Source organism: Gordionus sp. m RMFG-2023, chromosome 1, assembly GCF_954871325.1.
Source record: "Gordionus sp. m RMFG-2023 chromosome 1, tfGorSpeb1-WG-v2, whole genome shotgun sequence".
Taxonomy (NCBI): Eukaryota; Metazoa; Nematomorpha; class Gordioida; order Chordodea; family Parachordodidae; genus Gordionus; species Gordionus sp. m RMFG-2023.
In genome coordinates, this window is record NC_088775.1 from 88740919 (window position 1) to 88763579 (window position 22661).

The 22661-nt window shown below is 31.9% G+C and overlaps 2 pseudogenes; both read left to right on the top strand.

Moving 5' to 3' along the window:
• On the top strand, window positions 1-106 carry LOC135923058 (U2 spliceosomal RNA; annotated as a pseudogene).
• A 5385-nt stretch (window positions 107-5491) lies between these two features.
• LOC135923051 (U2 spliceosomal RNA) lies at window positions 5492-5671 on the top strand (annotated as a pseudogene).
• The last annotated feature ends 16990 nt before the right edge of the window (window positions 5672-22661 follow it).

Consider the following 22661-nt stretch of genomic DNA (forward strand, 5'->3'; position numbering starts at 1 on the left):
ATCGCTTCTCGGCCTCTTGGCTAAGATCAAAGTGTAGTATCTGTTCTTATAATTAAATTTACTTTAGATTAATATATTAAAATTAAAATTATTTTATTAAACTTATAAAACATTTTCTTCTTTTCAATTTTAAAACGCGATTAATATCCTACAGACTAGAGGCCATTTCTTATGGTAGTCTGCGCCGATCGTGACAATATTATCCACTGCGCAAGATCGCGGCCATTTTCTCTATAATTATATGGCCTTATTGACGCCATTTCTTATTTTATTGAATATTCAACGTAAGTATGCAACCAATTTTAATTGAAAACATTTTAATATATTATTTCCCCGCGCCCGACCATTATAATTGCCCGGTGATTGGATGTGGCAAGGTATTTAGATGCCTTGAGTCGACAGCCCAGCGACACTCGTTGCTTAAACATCTGCGTCGTGATCACCATCTTGAAATCGAAACGTCCAACATATGTTCAAGGTGTAACGCAGGTATAGGGGCATATCCATCTAAACACCGGTGCTCAGGACCCCCCGAAGTGGCGAGACCACCAACAACCTTCCTTTATGCGTGTGGAAGATGTAGCTGTTCTTTTCCTTCTACGAGAGGACTTAGAAACCACGTTCGTGCATGCAATCTTGCCCACAGGCCTGACCCGATTTTAGCTTCAGTAGCAAGTCCGGAGGGAATGATCCATCCTATCCTAACTCCCGCCAGCCCGCTGGATATTTCTATACATCACCCCAATGAGAATCCACATTTGGCCTGGATTACTAACAGTGCCTCTCATAATACTAACCAACATGATGTAGTTATCCAGCAATCGATACCAACTCGTTCCGTGCAATGCCATTCAGCTCCCCGTATTATTGGATACCGGAGTCCGATGGCTAACATTGGCTCTCCCAATATATGGTCAACGAGACGTGCCGCCCAATCTTCCTGCACTCTCCCAACCCCATTGGTGTCCTCATGGTATCTTCAACCACGGGTTACATCACAGAACTCCGATACACGAGAACAATTGGTACTGCGCGGAGACTCCGATCAAACGACTCCCGTAATCGTAACTCGGGCCATAGCTCATCTTACTCCCCAGTCTACACCGATTAGAGCTAATTACGAGTCCGACTTTCCAGCATTGTCACCACCTCCAAGTCCGCTTCTCTCGGTGGCCATAACCCCCTCATCAGAGTTTCAAACTCCTTTATCGTACACCGGCCCAAGAATGGGTTACCGTACCCTAAGCTCCCCAGCACAAAGCAATACATTTGGAGCCCTCGCCTACTCGCCAAGTATCTCGCCTTCCCCACCAAGGCTAGTCATCGACGAGGAACCACCCTCAAGATCTTCCCCCACTTCCTGGCCATCTCATACACAAACTCAAATCCTGAGGCCAATTCATACCGATATTATACGTCAGAACCGTACTCAGCATCATTCCTTTGTGGCTTCTCGCTCGCCAATCCACGAATTCCAGTTTCCTCCATATCCAATTCAGCCTCGCATCATCGCACATCACCACCAACCTGCTCAACATCCTCAGGAGACGATCCAGCCTAATAGTTCTATTTCCGCTCAACTTCAACCTAATCCGCTCAATTCAGCCCGTACAAGAGTTCAACCTGATGCCCGCATGCGCCCCAGGCCCGACCAGCCTGTCCACCTCTTTCAACCAAATGCCCACGTTAGACGACCAGCACCCAGATCCCATCCACAAACCCATGTCGTCTCATCTCCCGTTCCAAATCGTATATTTAGACCCCCAATTCGTCGTACTTTCTTCCCGAACCATCAGTCCTATCGAACTAACTCGGGTGGTGCCATTCCAGTGCCCAGACCTCGTTCACATATTCATGGTCCCCCTCCGCCCACCTCAAATCCCATCACTAGGTCCCTAATTCGGCGGATTTTCTTCCCAAATCAGCCGTCCATTCAACTCAACTTGGATGGTATCATTCCAGGAGCCAGACCTCGTCCACAAATCCATGGTCCCCCTGCGCCTGTCCAGAACCGCAGCACTAGGCCTCCCATTGGTCGTGTCTTCTTCCCGTATCATCCGTCCAATCGACCCAACTCGGAAGGTATCGTTCAGATCTCGTCCACAAATCCATGGTCCCCCTTCGCTTGCCCAGAATCGCAGCACTAGGCTTCCCACTGGTCGTGTCGTCTTCCCGAACTATCCGTCCAATCGACCCAACTCGGATGGTATCATTCCAGGAGCCAGAACTCGTCCACAAATCCATGGTCCCTCTTCGCCTGCTCCGAATCGCAGCACTAGGCCTCCCATTGGTCGTGTCTTCTTCCCGACCCGTTCGTCCAATCGTCTCAACTCGGTCATTGGGATACCATTAGCTACGAACCAATATGAGGCGTTGAGTACCGATGATGACGTTGACGTGGTTGTATCCCAGGAGTCTACATCAACAAGGAGGGCAGCTCCATCAACAAGGAGGGGAGCTCCATCAACAAGGAGTTCCATGCTAACACCGCGGGACACCACTCCGATGCTGCCATTTGTTGAGAGAATAGAGCGGTTCCTGAATACACCTGCAGTAGAGGAAGACTGGACCTCGTTTACTGCGGTCATGGACGACTTGATCTCGACGGCCCACGAAATACTACGGATACGGCCTCGAGGTTGCAGAGTCCGGACACCTGGAAATGATAATGATAACACGGAGAATTCAGGTAATCCGGTGGACCGCAACAATATCGCTTGTGACGCGAAAGCAGTCCAAAAGCTTTACAACATTAACCGGAAAAGGGCAGTCCGCCATATTGTTGAAGGTTCCTCCCCTCGCTGTAATATAATCCGCGAGACCGTGCAAGCCCACTTCGAATCAACAATCGGGATAGCAGCGAGCTGTGATACGTCAATCTACGGCATCCCGGAGATGGCATCACTGGAGATAACCAGCTTTACAGCGGAGGAAGTATCCCTCCAGTTACAGCGTGGCAACAACTCTGCTCCGGGTCCTGATCAACTGACCTTCAACAATTGGAGGAGACTTGACCCGCAGGCTACATTGTTAACCCACATCTTCAATGTATGCCTCAAGCATGGTAGGGTTCCTGACTCTTGGAAGCAGTCTGTGTCCGTGCTCATCCACAAGAAAGGTGATCAAGCAGATATCCTCAATTGGAGACCGATATCGTTAAACAACTGTATATACAAAACGTATACTGGTCTTCTAGCCAAGCGGATATCTACTCACGTGGATGATAACGGCCTTATCTCCAGAGGGCAGAAAGGGTTCATGCCCTATGATGGGGTCTTCGAGCATAACTTCGTGCTCCAAAACAATATATTGGAGGCGAGAAGATCGAAGAAGGAGTTGTGCGTGGCTTGGCTCGATTTAGCAAGCGCATTCAATTCCATACCCCATCTGGCGATGCTATCTGGTCTCAGGAGTGTTGGGGCTAATGAGCGTGTGGTTGACATGGTGAAGGATCTATACAATGGGTCAAGAACTCGCTTCATCCTCAACAACGGGCTTACGGAGGAGATAACCTTCCACTCGGGCGTTAAGCAAGGATGTCCGCTCTCCGGCATCTTATTCAACATCGCCATAGATCCGCTACTGCGAAGGCAAGAGACTGATCCGATTGACTCTACCACTCTTGCATACGCAGACGATATTGTGTTATTGACGGGCTGCGCCGGAGATCTGCAGCGGAGACTCGATATCGTGGCTTCTGACTGCGAAAGAATTGGACTATCGCTAAATCCTGGAAAGTGCGCCGTTATGCATTTTAGTGGGCAAGCTCCAGTCGGGGTCCGCGAAAGCACCTTTAAAATCAATAGCGGTCGGCTCAGGTGCCTGAAAGAAGGTGAGTCAGAAGCCTTTCTGGGTAAACCAACAGGGTTCCTTTGTGATAAATATGATAATAATAACAGAACCTTGGAGATTACCCAGAAAATCAGCGGATCTAAGTTAGCCCCGTGGCAGAAGATAGACGCCATCAAAACGTTTGTCTTTCCCACGCTAAGCTTTCCAATGCGATGTGACCTCCTCGCGAAGACGGCCTGCGACAAGGTGGACAAGGAGATTCGTATAATACTAAAGTCCTTATTAGCTCTTCCCCTATCTGCGGCTAACAACTACCTGTACGGGTCGCGGAAGTTAGGTGCTATCGGAATCCCGCTGATGGCTGAGGATAGTGATATTTATCGGATCGACAACGCCTTCAAGCTTTTGACCTCAAAGGATCCCCTCGTCAAAGAGTTGGCCCTTGCAGAGCTTGGAGACACCGTCGCCAGTCGGACTGGAAAGCACCTGATGGATGTATCATCGGCTGACATCGCAGACTACCTATCTGGGGTAAATGATGAGCGCTTCAAAAACTCAGCAAACCCCTATAGGAATGCATGGACAAGGGCCCGTCAGGCTTCGTTGAGGCTCATAGTGAGGTGGAGGTTGGTTGATGGAGTTTTTACGTTGACAAAGGACGATTTTGTGCTGGATCCACATTGTCGTAGGTTGGTGGTAAAGCGATTGAGAGAGGCGATGAGGTCACAGAGGGACCGGGAACTTCGGGAGCTGAGGAACCAGGGCAAAGTCATGGAGTGTGTTGGTCAACACCCGGCGAGTCATTTCTTCCTCACGAGTGGACAATACACCTCATTTCGTGAATGGAGATTTATACACCGGGCTAGACTCAACGAACTACCATTAAACGCGAGACCAGGCTGTTCAAGAGACCCGCGTTGTAGGAGGTGTGGACAATCAAACGAAACCCTCCCGCACGTCTTGAATCATTGCATGAGGTACTCGCGTTGGATGGTAGAACGCCACGACGCCGTCGTCGAACGACTTAAAACGACCGTAGCTGCAGAATTCTCAATTCTTGCGGAGAATCAAGTCGTCGACGATACACTCCTGAGACCGGACCTGGTGATAGCGAAAGGCAATCAAGCCTTTATAATCGACGTCACTATTCCCTTTGATAATCGCTTAGCTTCTTTGGACGCAGCTTACAACGAGAAGATAGCTAAGTATCAAGGGATAGTGCAGTTTCTGAAGCAAACTTACTCATCGGTAGATGTCGTGCCGATAGTGGTTGGGTCCCTGGGTTCCTGGTACGCAAAAAATGATTTCTTAATAAGGCGTATCTGTGCCAAGACCTACGGGAAGATGCTTCGGAAACTAATCGTCGCTGACGTCATTAAAGGATCTTGCAATCTCTATCATCAGTTTATTTCGGGGAGGATGAATGGTAGGAGGCAGTGATTCAGACGACATCGCGTTTTTATTTATATTTATTTTTAATATCGCGCGTCTTATTGACTTCTCTACTTTTATATCGCGTTTAATTATATTCGTCTTTATAATATCGCTTACTTTGCTATTCCATTTTCGCTGGTATTCTTTTTTTATATAGAACATATATATATATATATCGCTTATCATATTACATCGCATGTATTACATATGTTTATTATCATATATCATATCATTGAAAATGCTATTTGGAATATTTTTTTTTAACATATCTTTTTTTTAAAATAAATAATCTGTTCTTATCAGCTTAATCTCTGGTACGTCCCCTAATGGGGACCAGTATATTAAACTCATTTTTCGATATTTTGGGGAGGTGCTCTGGGCTTGCCTATCCCTCTCCTAAGGGTCAACCTAGTATTGCAGTATATCTAGGAGTGGCCCAAACTATTAAAAAAGATAATTTAGAATTATTATAAATAGATAAATTTAATGTTCTCTACAACAAAAACATTCAAACTTCATTTGGTAAACATCTTTATTTTCCCCTCATTAATCACATCTTTAATTTCCCCTCATTAATCTGATAGTAATTTTTAAAATATTTATCCCCAAAAAGCATTTTAATTTTTTAAAATAAATTAACACATTATCCTTATTAATCTATTTGTTTAATTGTCACCAGTACCACCATGTGTTAAAATATTTGTTTTGTTTGTAATCAAATCTTAAATATCATTATTGAAATATGAATTTATAGAAAATTTCTTATAATTTTATTTTGCTTCTGTATTTAAAAACTGCTAAATAATAATTTAAAATGATATTATAATTTAAAGTTTAAATAATATTAATAATATTATACTGATTTATAATGATTTCAAATTTAATATTTTTTTAAGTTTTACATGATACTTTAATTTTAACATGATATTGTAATTTTGAAATTTAAATTATATTCTGCAGATATAAGATGTATTTTAAATTTTTTAAGTTGAAATTATATATATGGTGAAATGATTGATAGCTAACTTAATATTTTAATAAAAATCAATACTGATATATTTCTAGCAGTCTCAAAAAATCAAACTTTTAATTTATCATTATTTTTTAAAGACACATTTATAAAAAAGTCCTCTAATTTAAGAAGACATAGATTTTAAATTTTTTAATCACTATTTAACTATTTAATTTTCAAGTCTTACATGTATTTATTTGAATTCATATTAATTTACTACATAGCTTGGATTATTGAGTTAATATTTTAAAGGGGGTTTTGCAGGAGTAGATAGAAGCTTAGTCCTTATTCTTCAAATATAATGTATTTAATTATCAGTGTGTTTTTAACAGTTTATTTTTAAAAATTATATAACACATTAATTTAAAAACACATTTATTATATTTTAAATATTATTTTTGAAAATTGATAAAAAATATCCAACGCTACACTTTTCCTCTTAGATTTATTTTTATTTGTTTTTGTTTTAAGATTTTCATTATTTGTGACTGCATATTAATATTTTTTTGATTAAAAAAAGCAATTGTTTTAAATATGAAATCAATAAAAATAGTAAATTACATGTTTTTTTATATTATATTTTTTTAACACATAATTTAAAATGAAAGTTTAAAATAATAAAAATAAAATTTTTTAAAATTAAAAAAAAAGAAGTTTGAAACCTGAACCCTAAATTTTAAAAAAGGGTTTGGTTTCGGCGAAATATCGAGGGTTCGGGTTCTCGTCCCTGATATTTAGATTAACCGAACGATATTCGGTAAAAAAAATAAAGGGGAACGAGGATCAATTTTTACTTTCCTTTACTATTCCTGCCAATTTTCCGTTCCATGTTTCGAAAACATTTTCTGGAAGAATATCTAAAATGTAGCGATAAAAGTAACAAGTTGCTTTTTTAAGATACGTTAAATATTTACATTATCTTTCATTTAATATTTTTATAATTATAATTTCTAAAATTTGACAAACGCTTGTGTAGAACGTTTTTTTACTCTGGGGAAGGTTATTTTTAAAGAAAGACAGGAGTGCGCTCTAAAGACACCAATAAAAAAATATGTATATTTTTTGTTATTTACATATTTCTCGGTTGAAAATATTTTGATATATATATATATATATATTTATTTCGGCTCAAAATGCTGCATTACACAATATATGTTTCTTTACTCAATTAAATTTGTTTGTAATGGTTGTCCGCTGAGAATTATTTTTTTTATCAAACTATTGCTTGTCCGAGAATAATTTTAAAATAAAATGAAGTAAATAATGATCATATATTGCCTCAAAATCGGGTTTCTATATTCTACAATTTAATAAATATCTATCCTACAAATTATACAATTCATAATCAATGCTTTCGCCGTTGTTACACAGCCAAATTAAAAAAATTAATAAATACCTAAAACATGCAACCAAATAAAGAAAAACAACACCAAATATAATAGTTTGATTGCTTTCGTAGGACCAACATTAACTTCGCCTTATAACTATAAATGCTAATGAAATGTTGTTAGAATTATAAAATAGGGTTAAAGTTTCCTAGATTTCTTTATCGAGATTTTAAAGTTTATTTCTATGGAGGGAAATGTTTGGATTGATCAAAACGCATTTTTCTAAGTAAAAATTATAATGCTCACGATTTTCAATTTTTTTTTGGCCTCTAGTATAACATGAATCACGATTAGCTATATTCGGTTTGAATTTCTAAAGTTATTACAGGTCTACAAATGGCAGAATTTTCAGGCTATGTTGAGATTTTTCGACCGGCCCAGTTTTAATATAAGCCTGGAGATATTACTCATCTATATCTCTAGGGTTTGCATAATATTATTTTGCTAAAATAGTGTGTTAGCCGTTTTTAAAAATCGGGACTTTAAACAACAACCATTATTTATTACGCAGCTTAAGAAAATTTTGACTTTTTTTAACGTAAATCTATTATATTTTTATAACTTAAAAATATCAAAAATGGATCTATTATATATATTAATAATTATATTTTCTCAATATAGAATATTATTTTATTCCGATAAGTTATTGTTTATTGATTTGTAGAGTTCAATTTAATTATCTTTAGCGTAGAGTTGCTAAATATTTTTGATTTTTGCCCAATAAAGATATTAATTTGCTAAACAGCTTTAATTACTTTTTTTGAGATATATATATATATATACAATTGATGTAAATTATTATCATTTTAAAATAAATTTTCTCTTATTGTTGTAGAATAAATATCAAGATGTCCCGATATTCTATATTGGTGATAAGGTAAATTATTTATAAATAAGTCTAGTGGATGTCTTAGAAACGCCTAGCATCAAATTATCTAACTGGGGTTTGAGAGCCAGAAAAGGACATCCTCAGATACTTTAAAAATAATAATATTTTAAATTTTTTATAGCAAGAGTGATTTCATATGATTATTTCTCATTTAAAGGTGACTTTCGATTTATGAATAAATTGGAATATAAAGCTGCAAAGATAATAATTCTAATAAAGTCAATATTCATAGGGATATGATTTTAAAATAATTGAATAGCGATCGGGGTACCGATCATTATAATATGAGAAATAAAATTTTTAGAGATTTTAGCAATAGTGAAATATAATTCCAAACATAAGTTTTGAACATTATAGAAAGAAAGATAAAATTAAATGACTCGATTAATTATATTTAGCAGTGTTACATATAAAAATTTGGGAAGCCTACCCCATTCAAATATCCCTCTAAACGCATATGGCAGCAAGTAGCTAGTTTTAAAGGGAGATTTTGTGGCATAGGTTCACATTGACGCTACCGGTAATCATCATAAATTCTAAATATATTCTATATTTTTAGGGGTTACTTAGATTTTAGAGAAATTTCAAAACAATTTACAATTATCCGAAAAGCGAGAACAGATGTCCACATAGTAAAGCGTAGGACGGTGTCCTATATGACCCATAAATGAAATAAAATATCCCAAAAATGCTCAACGCTCCTATCTAGATAATATAATATATCTTGACCCATTCTTTATCCTATCTAGCTACATACATTGTTTAATAAAAGTAACTGACTCAAGTTATTAGCTAACTTTTATATGATATTAACTATCCATATTACATTTAAAATTGTTTTTAAAAAATATAAAATTTAATATCTATCCCAGTTTATTTCTTTACAATTAAAAAAAACAAGACAAATTTTCTCACCAGAAATAATAAACAATATAAATCTTAAGAATTTATGTGGATTTTTTTAACACCGCTTAGGAGGATGAGTAAGATAAGGATACAAATTTTGATCCTCATCAAATCTTTGAATTATTTTTTTTTTAATGTGTCTCAAGATGGATTTATATAAAATATCAAAAAGTTTGGTTCAGTTTAAAATTTTAACAATAAATTCCCAAATTTGATGCACACCTTACATTATTATAACAAAAAATAAAATCTTAAATATATCTTGAAAAAAAATATTAACTCTGAAAAAAAAGACTGCCTGTTTTTTCAAACACCCATGTTACGAATTAATTTATAGGAATAATTATTTCCCCATTGTTTATTTTATTTCATAAAATATAAGCTTAATAATTTTATGCATCATCATTATATTTAATTAAATAATTATTATTTCATGAAATTGATAATTAAGTGAGGAATATTTTTATCATGTAACATTATGTTTTCACTTAAGGATGTTTGCATTACTAATGATATATTTATTTTTTTATCAAAAAATGTCCGTAGCGATTGTGTGCCATTAATGCTTTAGTCCAATATGATTTTATTTTTTCTCTATTACCGTCATTTTCGGAAAAAAAAATATATTTCATTTTGTGGGTTAAGTATTGATCACGCCCAAAACTAAATGGTTTAGCCGTATAAAATTCGTCAAATTTACTTTCAAGGTTAAACCCATCGCCTACGTCTATCATAAGAGTACCGGCCATTCTTGCCAATCTACCTGTTACGTGAGCATCATCCACTTTGTAATATGGGCGGGCAAAATAGGCCTTGTGTATTTTGTAGGCGGTAGGCGGAGTCAATATCATAATCCACCCAGAACAATAAGGTTCATAAAAAATCCCCGGGTATTCATTTGGAGTGGTATGCCATTTGCCTCCATCTCGTAAAACTCTCTCGTTAATCTGAACGCGGCATAATATAATGTCCCTTATGCGTCCTTTACTCCCAAATAATTTTCTATATTCTGTGGAAATGTACTGATCCGTATCAAACATAGTGTAAGGCCTTTCATCACAACTCGTGTAACCCTGAGTAGTACTATTCTGAGTGGCATTTGTAATGGTGAGTGACGTGGTTACTCGATCGATCAAGTTTTCCCGAAGCTTAAAACCCTTAATTATATAACCAAAGCTTTCAATAGGTAAAGCGCGAGTTCGATTATAGAGGTATGGCAGCAATCTTTCTTTCGGTCTAATTTTATCTATATCGCGAATCAAATACGAGCTGTATATTTCATCAAAGTATCGTAACGTAGTGATGACCTGTAAAATATCTGCAAAAATATCGTCGTCCATTTTGAGAACGAATTTAGCCTGAGGACAATAATATGATATCCATTTAAAACCCATCGAGATCTTGTAAGTCATATTAACGTAGGCATCTATGAATGAAGCTTGAACAATATCCTCGTACATTTTACTCTCGTTAGTTAGTTTGGCCTGAATCGTTTCATTTGCAGCGATGCCTAACATAAATATGAGACGAATACTATAATTCTGGTATTCCTTAACAGAACCCCATGTTTCCCGTATTGATTCTCTTAAATTGACGTTGCTTGGAGCACTGTGAATCATTATAATGATAAATATGTCTTTAGGTACATTAACTTTTATTGGCGCGAGTGGGTCGCTTTTATTCGTCACATCTTGCATACACATGTGTTTCGGGTTAATCAAATATTTGAAATCCTGGGGTAAGTCTTTCCGTGATACATTTTTTTCTAAGAAAAATCCGTTTAATACATTGTAATTCGATTTCAGCATCTTTAAACATTCTTGATCTTGCAATGTAAGTTTAGAATGATTCCGGCCAACTGTCAACATTATTTGATTTGAAGATTGTTTTGACTTATTTTTTCCAATCGATATGCTACGCTTAAATGTACGTTCTAAGATGGGGGATATCATTATTATATAAAATACCACAAGACATGAACAAGGCATCAAACATATAATAATTTTTTTCGATCTCATGTCGAAAGAAAATAATATAGCAAAATGTTGATTCCTCAATTCGAAAATATAAAGTTTAAGAGCGTGACTTAAATAATGATTTCTCGTATAGCTAGATACGTATAAAAAATATTACAGGGTTTTTCGGATAAAATTTTACTTGATGCCCAAACGACCAAATTGAACTTAAAACGATTTGTCTTATGCGCCAATATTTGAAATTATACATGATATTCATGTCACCAATATAGAAAAGAAGAAGTTATTAATTATAAATGGGTTATTTAACCTATGCGAGGTCTTAGAAGTTAGTATAAAACTTTTAATCTGTTATAATAAATTATAATTATAATATAAATTCTTTATTTATTTCACTCCTAAGAAAATGTGATGATAATGATTTTTTATAGATATTTTTTATTTATTAAAGTAATACTTATTGTTGAAATTTAAATGAAATTATCAAATTTTGATCTAATTATACCTTTTCTATTGTTGGTTTTGTTCAAAAATAATTTCTTTAAAGGGTAATAATAAAAAATAAAATTTGTATAATGTATTTTCCCTGACCCGAAATCGGCCCATAGCAGTGAAAAAGACCAGGTGCAAATTATACAAAATATTTTTTCGTCCTGTCTTTTCTATCACAGAATCAGTTATTACAAAGCGATTAAATCCTTGGTTCTTTACTTCCTTCAAATGGTTAACGGTCAGCACAAATTAGGAAAGGACCAAATCTAAAGACCAAAATAGGTTTATCAAAATCTTAACTTTTGAGAATGATATCTGCCACAATAGATCCTAAAGGAAGGGAATGCCAGCGTTGCCCGTCCCGCCCCATTCTTCTCTTCTTATTAACGAAAATCTAAAAAATTTAGATAATTCGTTCTTCAACTCAATAATGGTCGTTTGCCAATAATATTGGCATAGGCTGTGAACGAGCGGTTCCGAATGCACTAAATAAATTTTCCAATCACTCTAAAGTTTCCATACTATTTGTATAACCGACTTAATTTATTTCTGGTCATTTAATGGAACTGCCAATCCCTAAAAATTCAGGTCTTTCTACCTTAAGCCAAATTGGTCTAAACAGTCTGGGAGATTTGTGCAACTTTGACATATATTATATGTCTACAAAATTTCCAATATCCTTATTGACTATCACCAACAGATGTTCTAGAGCAAGATTTTCCATAGGTGTGGTTCAGGTTGACTAATTTCCTTGGTGTATAAATTATAATATCGATGCTTGTAATACCTTTGGAATGATCAATGATTATCCCCAGACTCATCATTCTTCCATAATAATTTTAAACCTTTTAATAAAAATTTATGTTTAATCTCATGCCACATCGGGCTACTTTATCTCTTCTGAAAATTTTTCATTAGTCCCTTAATGTTAATTCTGCAACCAAATTGGCTTCATTTTCTATTAAAATTAACCTACTTACTATCACGTCACCCAAATAAAATGCTGATCTTGGTAGACGACCTTATTATAGTGAATCATTGGCGTGTTAAAATATCGTGGGGGCCGAAGTCATTCCAAATAATAGTTATTCTGGCGGTTAATAACGGGTATTTTTTAAAAATGTTTTCTTCAATTTGATTCGCTGGTGGGCATGATAAATCGAGTTGTAATGTGCGATCCTCCTCCAATAGTTGTTAGATTGATCGGTTATCGATTAATCGTTGATATATGCCAAAATCCCCGCATATCTTAATCGACTCATCTTTTTAATATCGAAAAACAATGGACAAGGCTAAGCAAGAAAATTTTACATTTCCAATTATATTTAAGATATGGTATATTTTGTTTTTCTTTTAATGGTATGAGACGTGGCTTGGAAAACCAATCTTTTGAATCTTCTCTTAAGGTTATTTTACTTCAAAATTATGTAATTTCCCTAAACTTGGCTCAAAAAATCGGCAAATTTATTGATTTCGCCAGTTAAATGTTTTAAAATATTAGGATAATTTTTTTAAAATATATTATCTCTACCTATAAGATTTTTGCTATCAAATATAACAAATATTGTAAACAGTAGTTTTAAAAAAAAAATTTTTTATATTATTTTTTAGAATTATATAGTAATATAGTAAAATACGTATACAGCAACCTAAACTTATTAAGGCTTTGCTGATACAAATTTTCCACCAATCTCTAATATTAATATAGATAACAGTTATTTAAATTGAAATTATTTATCAACTGATCTTTGAATCAATATCATAAAAAATGCCAACTAAAAAAAATATAACAAACTTTCATGAATTATAAGTGTATTTTTTTTATTCCTCAATAAGTTAATTTAAAATATGGGCAATGTTGGCTGTATGAAATGCAGCTCAATTTAGCCAATTTAAAAATGGCTATAATGATTTTAAGCAAAATATTATTACCTAAGCCTAGAAATTTCACCGATGTGTCCAAATCTTTCTGTTAACTGTGAGAAAAGTATCCAATCTTAGACAATTTAGATTTGTCTAAAATCTCAAGTTAGTTGTTTTAAAAAAATAGGCATAATATAGCCTTTGACTTTTTTTAAAAATTAGTAATAAATTGAATTTTAATTTCTTTTATGAATAAATTATTATATGATTAAAATCTGTTAAAAATAGATATTATTATAGATAATCATAATATAACCTATAACAATAAAAATATTTAGATTAGTTCTGATTTGGTCCAATATTGGTATGATCCTAATTTAAATTATTTTAAGATAGTGACAAAAAAGTCTTCAACTAAAACAGTATATTTTAAGGATATTGTTTTTATAAAAATGAACCTTTGTTTAATATTAAAATTTTCAATAATATTTCTTTATGAAAATTTTTTCAATTCAATATACTTATCATTTTCATTCAAATAAAACTCTAAATGAATTTAACTAGAGATCCTTCAGGCCGGGCTCGGGCCTAATTCTATTTAAAATATATGGGTTTGGGCCGGGCCTAATATTTTAAAAAAAATTCGGGCCGGATCAAGTCGAACCTTTAATTTTTTAAGATATATCTAAATTTAACAATTTTATATTGAATTTTTTATGTAAAATAAAAAAATTTGATTTTATTTATTGAAACTAAACGATATATAACATGTCTTGAGTAATTAAATATATTAATTTCTATATTTAAATAAATTCGGTAAATTTTTTTTAAAAAAATTTCAAGTTCGGGGCTGGCCAGCAAAACTTTTTTTAAAAAAAAATTTGGACTGGGTCGGGCTTGAAAAATTAGGCCCAATGCAGATCACTAAATTCAACTATTTTTTTGGAATCATCATTTAAAAAATAAACAATGGTTAAATCAAATTATTTTATTACTCAGATGAAAAATAAATTATAAAATTCTAATATAAGTAAATTTTTAGAATTAAAATAATCAAATAATAAATTATTCATTTCATAGACCTAATAATGGAATTAATTTAGATTAATTGCCATAAAAAATGATAGACAAAATACTCAATATTTTACATTCTTATTAAAGAGCAAAATAATCTTAAATGTTATTATATAATAAGAAATTATGACAAACATAATATGTGACCTATTCATTTTTAGTAACGAATATCATTATTTGAGAGCATGTATACAAATTTCTCTTACGAATTTATTATTAAAAAGAAATATAAAAATAATATATTAATAAAAGACCATGACTCAATTTATAAAGCAAAGTCCATAATTTATGTGCCATCATTGTTTTGCTATATATGATAATCAATCAATTTATTTAATACAAATCCAAAATATTAATCATCTGCAATTATTACATCTTAAACATCTTCTGGTCCTAATTATAAATATATATAAACACAAAAAGTGAAGCGATTAAACTTAATATTGGCTTTCCATTCAACCATTTTGTAACTTTTATTGATACCCCTACATTTTTAGTGGGGTCTATTTTATATTGAGGCTTTAAAATTTGTCGCACAGCCTTGGCAGCTATTCTAGAGTAGCTTAGATAGCTATACATTTTTAACTATTAAAAAATTAATCATAAGAACTTACGAAATGCCATAAGATCTCCAAATTGACATTTTTACAGATGGAAATAGGATGGGTGAATAAAGATTTATGCTAAAAAAATTTGATTTAATCAAAATTTAAAATCCTTTAGATTCTTTTTAAGTCTTAATTTTAGAGATGACGCTTTGTCTCAAAGTGTTAATAATATTTCGATTATAAATAATTACTCCTACACATAACTAATCTGAGATAAAAATGTGGAGCAAATCTCTATTGAAGAAAGCTGTATCGCAACATCACAATCATGGAAAATAAAAATAGATATATAATAATAATTTATATATAAAAAAGAAATAAACTCTGATCTCGATAAAATATAAAGTAAATGCAATTTTATTGTATTAACTTTAAATAAATTGTTGTATTTTGTTTAAGGATACAATTTATGGTAATTGATAGACTATAATAAATATATCTTCAATCAATATATAAACATATTATTCTAAAAGTTAAATTACCTTTTATACTTTTCATTTTGTTAAAATAATATTATTTTTGATTCTTATAAAACCCTTAATATCTTAAACATCACATTGGCGCCGATCAATTAAAATGACATTAAATATAAAGGGTTAAAGAGACGAAGAATATAATACTATTCCTAATGAATACTTAAAAATAGCTCTGAACATTTAGTTAATTTTAGATTTTTTAAAATCGTAGGTGAATAGTTAGGACCTTGTATTTAATTTAGAACTCATTTTCAAAAAGATATTGTCCATATAATAATAAAAAAGATTTGTTACTATCATAAATAGGTACTGATAGCTTAATTAAAATAAAAAATTTCCATTACCCTATTAATTTAGAGAGCATTAATTATTTAACTATTGTTTGGAGAAAATATTTAAGGATATCTCTAATATTTTCCCTAGATCAAAATAATTTTTTACCTTAAAAAGAGGTCAAAAAATATGATAGATGTTTATATCAAATTAAAAACTATTTGCTCACTATGTAATTTTAAATCGCCTTTTTGATCATAAAGAGTTTGGTGTTTAGCGATCGCGTTGTATACCTTGTAAAAGGAAACCCAAGTAGAAGTTAACATAATCATTAAACATATAAGGTTCTAAAAACACGTATTTTAGGAATAATAGTTATAATAACGGTAATAATTTTAATCATAAGTTTTTTTTTCTAAAATGGCATTAAAATGCAAATATAAGAATTGATACAATTAAATTTATTCTGTTATATTTTTTATTAAATATAATAGTGGAGTTTTAAAATATCAAGCTCAACCCAGGTTTATAGAGAAAAAATTTATTTGGTCTGGGTTGTTAAAAAAAATAATTTTTTGAGACTGACTTGGGTTTCTTCTAAAGAATTTCTTCCATGCCTGCAGGTCTCGAGTATTTGTATTTAAAATACATTTCTCCTAAAATATTTGTATTATAAAATACTTTTTATTGAATGGTATTTGTAATTATATTCAAATACAAAATAATTCCAACTCTGCATGTATAACTGACAGCAGTAGAGTCACTAGGATGGTATTCACAGGGGCTTGAGCCTCTAGAAAAATTCTAAGAGCCTAAAAATTAGCGCACTCTGAAAGTTTGAAGGTGTAAAGGATAGGGATGTCCCTGGCTGACAGTCATCTATTTGAGTGTCGAACCTTTCGATTTTGGCTCAGGTTCAGGGTTGTCAGGTCAAAATTTTTAAATTGCTGGAGAAATTTGGTATTATGCGGGAGAAATATGAAAATTGGGGTAGAAATATAAAAATTGCTTAAAAAATTTTTTAGCGGGTCAATTAATTATCCGCCTATTATTTTTAAAATTAGTTTATATAAATACAAAGTCGGTAACTATTTTAAAAAATAAAATTCATCTTAATTTATTAGAATATATTAATTTATAAAAAAACCAACGATCTTTTCTAAATATAAAAGAATGTAAACAAGATAAAATTTTATTAAAAAAAACGATTTTAATAATACAATTAAAAATATTTTTTATGTGAATGTCCCGCAAAACCGCAATTGGAAATCTACCGTGTGTTTGTATGTATAATATTATAGGGATAGATGCTTAATTATCACGTATCACGTTTAAATACATAATAAGATACTTCAAAAATAAGAAATAATACAGATGAAACTACAGTTGCGGCAATTTTAATCACTTATCTTGTAGTGCAACATTCACAGAGATACTTATTATCACAATGTTGGCAGAATCTTTTTCTCATAATATTTAACGACTCTAATATAAATGATAACTATACTTGTAGAACAAAAATGAGCAAGGCTATCATCAATGTTTTAGGACTTAAATCCAGGAGGTTCTTGACGATTTGAAAGATGGGCATACATATGCAATTCTAACAGATGCATCGCTATTTCAACAAAATTAAGGTCGTTTCAATAAAACTATTAAATTTTTTCCCCTAGTGAAAAATCTAAAAACATAGCTAACCATATAATGGTAAATATAGCAGATTAGATATTATCAATAAATTGCATTTTGAAAACAGAGTGTATTTACAAAATTGAGTCAGCACAATGTTGGTTGCAATATGTTCCTAATACCCGCCATCGATAAAATTTTAAAATTTTATAAACCTTTAAAAATATATTTCTTAAATAAAGATTATAAAAGCTGTCCTAACATTATGAAAATTTTTTTTAATAATGAATGGCAGTGGTATATTTAGGAATGATTTTACATGTAGAAAATCTACAACATGAATGTGGTTGCAATCAGAAGAATCTTAACAAAGATTCACAAAATTATGCTGCAGAGTGTTCATCTTTACAGTTAAAAATTGACAATATGGCGCCAAAAACTTAATTATATTTTATTTGAGATTTAAATAATAGAACTATGTTTACCGTCGTTATTGAGATATTTATTAAATTCCTGGCATGACATATTATATATTTGTTTAACCATTAGCTCTGCCTCTAATGTTGTTAAAGCAATCCGATTTCTCTCCTTTTTTCCAGGCAGTCCTCATCAGGCTAAAAATGCTGTCGTATGAGGCATTATAATAAGGTAAGGAAAAGACATACTCGCATATATTTTCCAAGCATGGGATTTATCGTTATTACGAAAAAATTCTACCCATTTCTCCTCTGCTTTTAGACCATCTAACTTTGAGTATTTTGGCGAATCATAAAATATAGAGAGAATTACAATCTCCTCAAACAAGACATCAATGTCGTTCGGTATTTTTAATATATTTAAATTATAAAAATCATCAATTTATGGTTTCTGTTCCAAGGTCATAATATTTACACACTTGTAAATAGAGTTATTAAAATCAAATTTTGATTGTAAATATTCTAAAATTGTCTTAATAAAAATATCTGATTCATTTAAAAATGTATTAATTAGATTATTATTTGAACATTTAATATAATATTTTTAGCAATAGCGCCATAAAATTTATTATCATTTTTTAACTGTAGAGATGAACAGTGCTTTAGCATGATTTTGTTGCAACTAAATATTAACTGCATGAAGTAGATTTCCTACATGTGAAATGAATCTCAAATATGCTTCTGCTATTTCATACTCGAAAATTTTTTTAAAAATTTTAGGAGAGCTTTTAAAATCTTTATTTAGTATTTTTTAAGGGCTTGTAAAATTTTAAAATTCTATTGATGGCAGGTATTAATGACAAACACATGATAGGTATATATCGCAACAACTCACACTATTCCAAGTCAGACCACTTTACCAACTCTTTTAATTTATTAACTCTTTTAGTTGATGAACTAAATTGTTAAAACATTTCATCATAATTATTTCGACATCCACTGATAGTACATTCATTGCCTTCTTGTAAGAATTATGTAGTATATGGCATATACAGCCAATTAGTATTAATTCATTATTGTGCTGCCTCAATTCAGAAACTTTGGTTTTTGCTAAAATTTACAGAGGCATTATCAGCGCAGAAAGCTGACATGCAAATCATTGATAACCCTGAATCAGCTATATTTACCATAATGTGGCTAGCTACATCGTTGGATTTTTTACTATCCGAGGAAAAAATTATAACAGTTTTATTGAAAAATTCTCATTCTTGTTGAAATAGCGAAGGATCGAGGGAAATGTTTTAATATATCCCTTATTAGATGCATCTGTTAGAATTGAATATGGATGCCCATCTTTCAAATCGTCTAAAATTAACCTCTAGGATTCAGATACTAAAACACTTGTGATAACCTTGCTCATTTTTACTCTGCCACAAGTAAGGTTTGCACTTGTATTGGAGTCGTTAAATATCATGAGAAAGATTTGACCCACATTGTGATGATATAGCTCTGTGAATGTTAAACTACATGATAGATGCACACGATTTCCGCAAATGTAGTTGCATCTGTATTATTTATTATTTTTGAGAATATTTTTGTATTGCAATCAATGTTGATATACTCCCCTGTACTGACTTATATGAATGAAATGATTTTGATTTATTATTGGATAAAAATAAAATAGGATAGAAAGAAATTTACAGACTAAACATGTTTTTTAAATATTTAAAATTTCTTTTAAATATATAAAAATAATCAATTAATGTCTCTCAAAATCATTATTTATATATTAAAAACGTTAAAATACTTTTTTTAAAAATTGCGGGAGAAATTAAAATATTGCGGCAGATTTTTGCGGGATATTTCCAATTGCGGTAGTTTTGCGGGAAAGAGATCTCTGCGTGTAAACTAAAAAATTACAGGAGTCTCCCGCTGAGGGGGAGCATGGCAACCCTGCTCAGGTTCCAGGAAAATTATAATTTTAGATTTAAGGGTTCCGGTAAATATTTAAATAAATGTTCAGATATAATTTTTTTTACATTGAATATCTATGCATAACTCAATAAAGAATTTTAACATTATTTTAGAATAAATATAGAAGAATAAAACACAGTTTTTAAAGTTAATCAAAAAATATTATTGTCAAATTTTTGTTTGAATATTATGATTATACAACATATAATTAAAAATATCATTCTAATATAACCTTATCCACTCCACTCCAGTTTTCTGTAGTGTTGAAATGTATTTTCAATACTATAGACGTTCTTTGGACCAAAACCTGGATGGCTGGAACGCATGGCTATCACTAATAGATAAACTTGGGTTTTCTCTTAATTTTACTTTCTTCCTGTCAGATGTTTTAAAGAATTTATAATAATATATATTTATCTCCCTTTTTTTGTATTGGCATATTTTAGCCTTTATTATCTTCTTTCATTTACAATAAGGATTTAAGATCATCTTTGGGGTCGGATAATTATTTGGACTAGAAACTCATGTTAGAAAGGAATTATATATCATTATACTATCACCAAGTACATCAATTATACAAGCCAAGTTTGTAAATGTTTTCTAATCCTGTTATTTTCTTCATATGTTAATAAAAGTTAATATCAAGGATCAAATAGAGACACGCACCGAAAATGTAATTTTTAGCGTTATTTCCCTTGATTTTATTGAAGAAATTAGAGAATTGGCAAAATTTGATATTATCTTTGTTATTTCAATCGCGCATTTTAAGTAGCGTTGTTAAAGGCTCGTTTTGATTTTTAAAAACAGCTAACTCAATATTTTAGCCAGAAAAATATTGCCTAAGCCTCGAGATTTCGTTAATAGATGTCCAAACCTTTGTTCCTTCTACAAACAAAATCTTCAAGTTTGCTTGTTACTATTCTGGATTAGTGTTGTTAAACGGCTTATTTTGAAGCCGATTTTTAAAATCGGCTAACTTAATATTTTATTAGGAAAAATATTATGCAAGCTTTAAGATTTAGTTCATATGTGGCATAACGGTAACATCTATTAACGAAATCTTGAGGCTTAGACAATAATTTTCTGAATAGAATATTGAGTTAGCCGTTTTTAAAAATCGGCTCAAATCGAGCCGTTTAACAACACTATTCCGGATGAAAATCGAGTTTACCGTTTTAAAAATCGCCTCATTACGAACCGTTTAACAACACTAAGAGATAAATAGAAACACTTTTATGTGGGTCTTTTTTTTTTCTTAAACAATTGCGATACTTATTAAAAATTAATCTAATATAATGGTAGATACATTTATTTACAGATAGCTACTTTATGTCTTGTTTTTGTGAAACTCAAAAAAACTCTATTTTCTTACGCAAAATTTCAATTTAACCATTTGCTAAATATTTAAGATAATTCATTACCAAAATATTTTTTTACAGGCCGTCTGAAATTTTGAATACAAATTTCGAAAGATAATTTAGGGATAAATTTATATCTTTTTTCCTTTATAAAAAAAAATAAATAAAATAACTGACCGGGTCTTGCATAAAAATATTTTAACGTGTAGCTAATAAAATTAGATGCTAATTTAGATAGCTATGCTGGCCTGGCCTTTAAACTTTGGTAAAAGTTTTTAAACACAAATGGCAAAAAAAAGAGACATGATTAATAACATCTTTCCAAATTTTTGGAAGTGGAACTGCCGACTTTTGGATTGTGAATCCAGACGTCATAACTACCTGGATCAATCTTGCTTTAACTAGTATAGTTTATGAATTACATGTAATTTTGGTCACCCTTTACCAAAAGTTATTTTATTTTCAAAATTACACAGCAATATGATATAGGTTAGAACTAGCTGTGAAAATGTTGGATAACTTGTTTTCGAAATACTCTAAAACTAAATCTATCTCTTTGGTACCGAATGGTTGCGTAATTTTACGAGTTGGTATACAGTTCTATGACCGCTTTTTTTATAATAGCGGATTAATTATAGGTTCAGCCTACTTCTATTTTCTACATTAATATCGAAATTTTGAGGGTATCATCTCTACCTTTATAAATATTTTTTGTTATGGGGTAGTGAATGTCATGCTCCGATCTTTTCTTCACCGGGCTAATGTACTCAGACCAGACTACGGTTTTTATAAAAGATTGATCCAGACCACGGCCCTAAATAAAAAGACCAGTCCAAGACCTGTTTTTTAATTTGTTATTTAATTTTTGTTAATTGAGAAGTAAAATGCTTCTTAAAACAAACTTATGGTTTTCATATTGCAAAATAAAAATGAACTAAAAAATCACAAAAAAAAACTTAAATAACTCCTCTAGAAAAAATAATATAAAATAAAATGAGAACTCTAAATAAAATAACATAAAAATAAAATATATGAAGAAAATTAGTTTAAAAAAAATTATATTAATTGAATAGTAATGCCAACTTAAAAAATAAAAAGATC